Source organism: Nicotiana tabacum, chromosome 15 (assembly GCF_000715075.1).
Source record: "Nicotiana tabacum cultivar K326 chromosome 15, ASM71507v2, whole genome shotgun sequence".
Lineage (NCBI taxonomy): Eukaryota > Viridiplantae > Streptophyta > Magnoliopsida > Solanales > Solanaceae > Nicotiana > Nicotiana tabacum.
The window spans coordinates 53,864,957-53,872,775 of record NC_134094.1 but is presented as its reverse complement, the minus strand read 5'-3'; positions in this window follow the sequence as shown (position 1 = coordinate 53,872,775).

Here is a 7,819-nt window from a genome sequence, read left to right as displayed (position 1 = left end):
CTGTGTTGGTAGCCTTAACCGGCAAGAAGTGCGCTGATTTCGTGAGTCGATCCACAATCACTGAAATCAAGTCAAACTTACGAGGAGTGCAAGGTAGTCCTACCACAAAGTCCATATTAATCATTTCCTACTTCCACATTGGAATCTCTATGTTCTGTGCCAACCCACCGGGCCTTTGGTGTTCGGCCTTCACTTTCTGACAATTTGAACTTCTCGCCACAAAGTCCGCTACATTTCTCTTCATATCATTCCACCAATAGACTTCCTTAAGATCATGATACATTTTTGTAGATCCCGGGTGCACGGAATACCTAGCAGTGTGAGCCTCGGTCATGATATTTTCCCGGAGACCATCCACATTTGGAACACATAGTCACCCTTGGTACTTTAGGGTACCATCATCCACGCCAAGAAAAAAGTCCATGGTCTTATGTTGTCACGCCCCAACCTCAGGGAGCACGACCGGCGCTCAGCCGAGTGAACCCGGTCGAGCAAGCCTATTAAACATTTCCTACCCGACTCATTCATAATCCAAAAAGGGATCGCATCACCATTTGTAAAACAGGGGAGAGATCAATTATATAAATATATAAACATTGCTAGTTCATTTTTCCTTATATACATTATGCCATAGTTGAGTTTCCAAAATACAACTTGATCCAACGACCACCCCAACATACATACATGACCCATATAAATGTCTACGGAGCCTCTAAGGGTACAAAAGAGCAACATGACAATGCCTGCAACAAGGCCCCGGCTATACCTCAAAATATGAAAACTTATACAAAAGAAGGACTACATGACTCTTGGGATAAATGGGGCTCACCAAAACTGATGTGAGGAGAGAAAGAGAGCACCACTATCTGCGATCGACACTATCTGCGATGGAACCACCTACATCCATTCAAAGATGTAGCGCCCCCGGCAAAAGGGACGTTAGTACTATCGAATAGTACTAGTATGTAAGGCAAACACCAATCTTAGTAGAATGAACAGTGAAACAAAGAGAAGGCAGTCATAATAATCAATAATTACTTCATAGAAATACAAAGAAACACCAAGTAAGGATCACATAGTTTCCAATTCAATCTTTCCATCTCTTTTAGATTAATAATCTTTAGTGCCAAAGCCACAACTCACAATGCCACCGTGTTTTTACACGGAGTCCAATCTCGGCCCGACCGGCTAAGCCATCTCAAGTGAGACATATCCATATCCACCATATAAATCAATAATTCCAACACAAATGCCACCATGTGTACAGCATGGCGTCCGATCTCGGCCCGATCGGCTAAGCTATCTCACTTGAGACATAACCTCTTCCAATTGTTCACTCAATTCACATTTCTTTTCCCATCTTTCATTACATAGCACAAACAACCTCATTTATTAAGTAGTTCTTGGCACTTGGGAACATTTTACAATTCAAGTCTTTCCCTTTTTATTCGCTCAAATAACATCATAATTCATGTCGATAAGTACCATCACATAAGGCATTGCGCACATAAGGGAAGGAGCTTGGAAAATCATAATTACGTTCTCAAATAGCATGATGACATGGTAACCATCTAAAATAATTAGGGAACATAAATCGTTCAATCCAACACACTAAGGCAAACAATTCTAGTGTGATCAAGTTGGAACTTACACCAATTATTCGGACACCAAGAGTTCGATTCTAAGAAGAAGAGAGTTAGCCATACATACCTCAATTGCGCTTCTTTAGACTCTACAATTCGATTCTAAGAAGAAGAGAGTTAGCCATACATACCTCAATTGCGCTTCTTTAGACTCTACAGTTCGATTCTAAGAAGAAGAGAGTTAGCCATACATACCTCAATTGCGCTTCTTTAGACTCTACAATTATTCGGAACCCTTAGCAACCTCAATCTATTTTAGCAATATACAAATTGAACCCAGAATTAGGAAAACGTTCATGGTTCTAGCTCACTTTTTCCCCACACTCTTTATCACACATGCATGCAAGATAAACCACCCTCATACCCATGAAGTATCACCCTAGTACCCCATTATAGCTATGTTTGAAATTAAGAGCTGGGGTGATGAATCCTTACCTTTTAGGATGGAGAATTTGGTGCTCTACTTGAATATTTCCAAAGCTTTGAGTGATGGTTGAAGATCAATTTGATGAAAAATTAGGCCCTCCCTCTAGAACCGTATCTCTCACTCTAGAAATATCAGAAATGATCTTCAAAATAGACTAAAGGGGTGTTTTAACGGAATGGGGGTCGGGTTTTAAATTAAGAAAAAGGGTGCCCCGACACAGGTCTGCGGTCGCATATGCAACCGTATAATGGTTATGTGGTCTGCAAAGTGACCGCAGAAATGGCCCTCATGGGCCTAAACTTTTGGCCCAGATATGCGACCAGTATGCGGTCCGCATGCTTGTTCTGCGGTCGCATAATGCACCGCAGAACTCCCTCCGCAGAAAACCAAGAGGAATTATGCAACCAATATGTGGTCGCATAATCGACCGCAAAACTAGCCTCAGATTGGACAAACTTTCTGCTTCACTCTGCGGCCATTATGCGGTCCGCAGAGTGATTATGCAGCCGCATAATGGGCCGCAGAAATGCGTTCATCTGCTAAACATTTTTCTCTAAGTCCGTAGGGTACTGTTCAATCCAAAAAGTCCGAACCGCGCAGGAATCTATCTTGGCACCACAAAACCCCGAGTTTTTGGTTAAACTTTTTACGGGTCCTTACATATGTTTATGAATCCCCTCTTTCAATTGTGCCAACAATGGATCGTTGTATTTATTCTCCTTGTCTTCCACAACAAGTGATGATTCAGCCCTATTTTGCACAGTCACCCCTCCTTCACTAGAGTCCGCAAGACGAACTCCTAAACTAGACAATCTGAGAACTTCCTTGGCCAATGGCCTTTGATATGCCTCCAAGTGTGCTAAACTACCCATAGATTTTCGGCTAAGAGCATCCGCCACAATATTAGCCTTCCCCGGATGATATAGAATATCAGTGTCGTAGTCCTTGAGTAACTCAAGCCATCTTCTCTGCTTCAAATTCAATTCCTTCTGTTTGAAAATATACTGAAGGCTCTTATGGTCCGTGAATATATTTACATGGACCCCATATAAATAATGACGCCAAATTTTCAATGCAAATACCACCGCCGCAAGTTCTAAGTCATGTGTTGGATAGTTCTTTTCATGATTCTTGAGTTGCCTAGAAGCATAAGCTATCACCTTGCCATGTTGCATTAATACACACCCAAGCCCGATTCTTGAAGCATCAAAATATACCACAAACCCATATGTACCCTCTGGTAGGGTTAACACCGATGCCGTAGTCAATCTTGCTTTCAACTCCTGGATGCTCCTTTCACATGCATCGAACGATTGGAACTTAATTTCCGTCTACGTCAATTTAGTCAACAGAGAGGCAAGAGTAGAAAACCCCTCCACAAACTTCCTGTAATATCCAGCTAAGCCCAGGAAACTGCAAATCTCTGTTGGGGTAGTAGGTCTAGGCCAATTCTTCATAGCTGCCATCTTTTGAGGATCAACCTCAATTTCTTCTCTGGACATGACCCAAGAATGTAACAGGTTCAAGCCAAAATTCACATTTCGAAAACTTCGCATACAACTGGTGCTTATACAGAGTCTGTAAAACTGCCCTGAGAAGATCATCATGGTCCTCCCGACACCGCGAATAAACAAGAATATCATCAATGAACACTATGACGAAGGAGTCAAGGAAAGGTTTGAAGACCAGATTCATAAGATCCATGAAATATGGGGGGCATTTGTTAGCCCTAAAGACATTACCAGAAATTCAAAGTGCCTATACCGGGTCCTAAAAGCTGTTTTCGGGATATCCTGCTCCTTGATCTTCAATTGGTGATACCCGAATCTTAAATCGATCTTAGAGAAGTACTTAGCACCCTGCAATTGATCAAACAAGTCATCTATCCTTGGTAGTGGGTATTTATTTTTGATTGTAACCTTGTTGAGCTGCCGATTGTCAATATATATTCTTAGCAACCCATCTTTCTTTCTTACAAATAGAACTGGTGCGCCCCAAGGCGACATACTCGGCCGGATGAAACCCTTCTCTAACAAATCTTTCAATTGTTCTTTTAGCTCTTTCAATTCTGCCGGTGCCATTCTGTAGGGTGGAATAGATATAGGTTGCGTGTCTGGCATCATATCAATCCCAAAATCAATCTCCCTGTTTGGTGGGATCCCAGGGAGTTCATCCGGAAAGACTCCCGAAAATTCATTCACAACATGCACGGACTCAAGTGTAGGTGCCTCAGCATCAGTGTCCGTTACCCGGACCAAATGGTAGATACACCCCTTGTTAATCATCTTTGTGGCGTTAAGGTAAGAAATAAACCTACCCTTCGGTACCACATTATCCCCCTTCCATTCAATCACTGACTCAGTTGGAAATTCAAACCTAACGGTTCTTCTTCGACAGTCAAGCTTAGCGAAACATGAGTAAAGCCAATCTATCCCCATTATTACATCAAAATTGATCATCCCCAATTCAATGAGATCAGCCATGGTGTCTCGACGACGCACCGTAACAACACAATCCCTATAAACCCGCGCGACCACAATAGACTCCCCAATTGGAGTAGATAAAGAGAACGACTCATGGAGATATTCCGGTTCTATCCCATATTCCATAGCGACATAGGGAGTGACATAAGACAAGGTGGAACCGGGATCAATAAGAGTATACACATCATGAGATTGGACAGTCAATATACCTATAACAATATCTGGAGAAGCCTCTGAACTCTGCGACCCCTCATAGCATAGAAATAGCTGGGTCCTCCAGAACTCTGTGCGCCACCCCTAGCTGTACCACGCCCTGCGGGTGCTGGGGCGCCTCGAGCTAGAGGAGGTGCTATGAATATAGTAGCTGTAGAAATGGCTGGATGTGCTGTACACCTGCCCATGCTCTGGTGAGACGAATGGCAAGCCCTCTGAATGTGACCCGTCATACCACACCCGTAGCATATGGGTTGATCCATGTAGCAGGCCCCAAAGTGCATCTTTTTGCACCTAGGGCATGGGGGCCTCCAATGCTGCTGAAATATCCCACCAGACCAACCCTGCTGGTAGGATCCCCTGTTGCCCTGGCTGGGCCTAAAATGGTTCCCCTACTGCTGACTGGGCCCCGATGGCAGTGCACTAACTGAAGACTGAGCAAAAGACTGGGACAGCCCTGATGACCCTCTCCCTGAAAGTTGTCCTACCACCACCATCACTAAAAGTACCACTGATGTTGCCCGCTGACCGAGCACTGTTGCTACTCTCTCGCTCCATTCTATTCTTCAGTTTGCGGGTCTCTGTGGCTTGAGTAAATGCCACCATCTTACCATAGTTCATATCATAATTTAAGGCAGTTATAGCGGCCTCATTAATAACCAAGGGGCTAAGGCCCTGTACAAACGTACGCACTCTAGCCTCCATAGTAGGTAACACGTAGATGGCATATTTGGACAGGTGCTTGAATCTCATATGATACTCCCACATACTCATGCTCCCTATTTCAGGTTCTCAAACTAGGCATCACGGGCTGCCTTAGTCTCGGCAGGCAAGAAATGATCAATAAAAGCATCGGCAAACTCACTCCATCTCGCCGGAGGGCTTCCCTCCTCACAGGAATCCACCCACATCTCAAACCAAGAATAGGCCACCCCTTTCAAGCGGTAGGAGGCCAACTCTGCTCCCTCTATCTCAGTAGCATGCATAACTCGGAGGGTCTTGTGCATATCGTGAATAAAATCCAGGGGGTCCTCCTCAGGTTCAGTACCTGTGAACACTGGAGGGTTCAACTGGAGAAATCTGTTCACTCTAGAACTAGTGGAATCCCCGGGTTGACTAGAAGAAGCGGGTGCAGCATCTGATCTCTAGGTCTGGGAAACCAATATTTGAGCCAACATCTGTATGGCTCCCCTAATCCGAGACATCCTAGGACACTTTGAAACCTTAGGATCTGATACCAAGTTTGTCATGCCCTGACCACGGGGAGCGCGGCTGGTGCTCAACAGAGTTACCTCGGTCGAGCAAGCCCGCATAGTATCATCTACCCAATTCACTCACACATAAAGAGAAGAATACATCTCATTAACAAATCAATAAGACTTATGTGAACAACACCGGTTCATTTCCATTAGTTTCATCATTAACAAGTCTTCAAAAGAGTATGTTGTACAATCATAGTTAAAGTGGAACAAAAGAGTGTTATGACAATGTCTATTGAGCCTCTAACAGGAACAGAAGAGTGCTATTACAATGCCGGCAACAAGGCCTCGACTATACCTCAAAATGCTATGTACAAAGGATAGAAGATACAGGACCCCGAACTGAAGTGGGGCCCACCAAATCAACTGAGGAGAGGGTGTGCTACTATCACTGATCAATATCACCAGCTATGGAACCACCTGCATCCATTAAAGAGGCAGCGCCCCCGGCAAAAGAGTCTTTAGTACATATGGAATAGTACTAGTATGTAAAACTAAACATCCTCTCAATAGAATGAGCAATAGTAAACGGAGACTAAACATGATATCAATAAGAGACTCAAACGGTGTCAAAGTGCCACATTAGGGGAAACATAAATTTCACGTAGGTTTCAGTAATTTAAGTTGGGAGAACTTTAGCACGGATATACCACCGTGTTTTAGCACAGAGTCTGATCTCAGCCCGACCGGCTAAGCCGTCTCATCCTGAGACATACACTTACAATACCACCATGTGCGCGGCATGGCGTCCGATCTTAGCCCGATCGGCTAAGCTGTCTTACCACAATACCGTGTGGGTCGATATTACATCACATCTAGCTAGCAATAATCTTATCCCATTTAAGGGGTAAACATCTCAACACACCAATCTCATCCCATATAAGGGGAAACAGTCTCATCACATTAACACGGGGATTAACCCCTCAATCACTCCTACACCGGCATGTGTAGTTTCGGGGTTAGGTTGTTCCGACCTACCCTTCCTCGGTGGCTAATCGATACACCCAAAGCATTTGTTATTAAAAGTATTTACCACTCAATTCATATTCTTTTATATGTCATTCATTTTATTGACATCATTGGCCATAACGCAATATCATTCTTGGCACATTGGCTGTACTTCATAATTCAACTCATTATTCCATTTCCATTCGTTATCATGAATAATCAACAACAAGGCCTTTCGACATTAAGGCTTTAATCACATACATGAGCAAATTAGGGTCTTAGGCACATATTACTTCTTACGCAATTGACATGGTAGCTTTTATAAGAATTCACGCTTTCAAATCATATCATAGTAACACACAGCCCATAGTTAAACCAAATCCTCAAACATTAACTAAATATTGAACACATAACTATTTCGACACAAGGCTTATTTGACATTCAATTTATAAAGGGCATCACGAGACATACAAGGACATTGCGGGGTTCAATTCTAGGAGAAGAGTTTAGCCAACATACCTCACTTAAGCTTCCTTAAACTCTAAAATGTTCCGAAAATCTTAGAAACTTCAATCTATTTTAGAAATGTAACAAATTTAACAAAACTTAGGAAGATACTCATGGTTCTAGCTTCTTTGAGCATTTCATCAAATACTAGGTGTGCATTAAGGTTTCAAGACCCTTTCATGGAGGATCCCATCATCCCACAACCCATTATTTACCATTTTAGCTCAAAAATCTCCCTACATCCCTTGATAACGCATGCATACAAAATAAACAACTCCCATACCAAAAATTTATCTTACCAATTACCCATTCCTAGTTAAATTTCGAAAATTTAGGTTT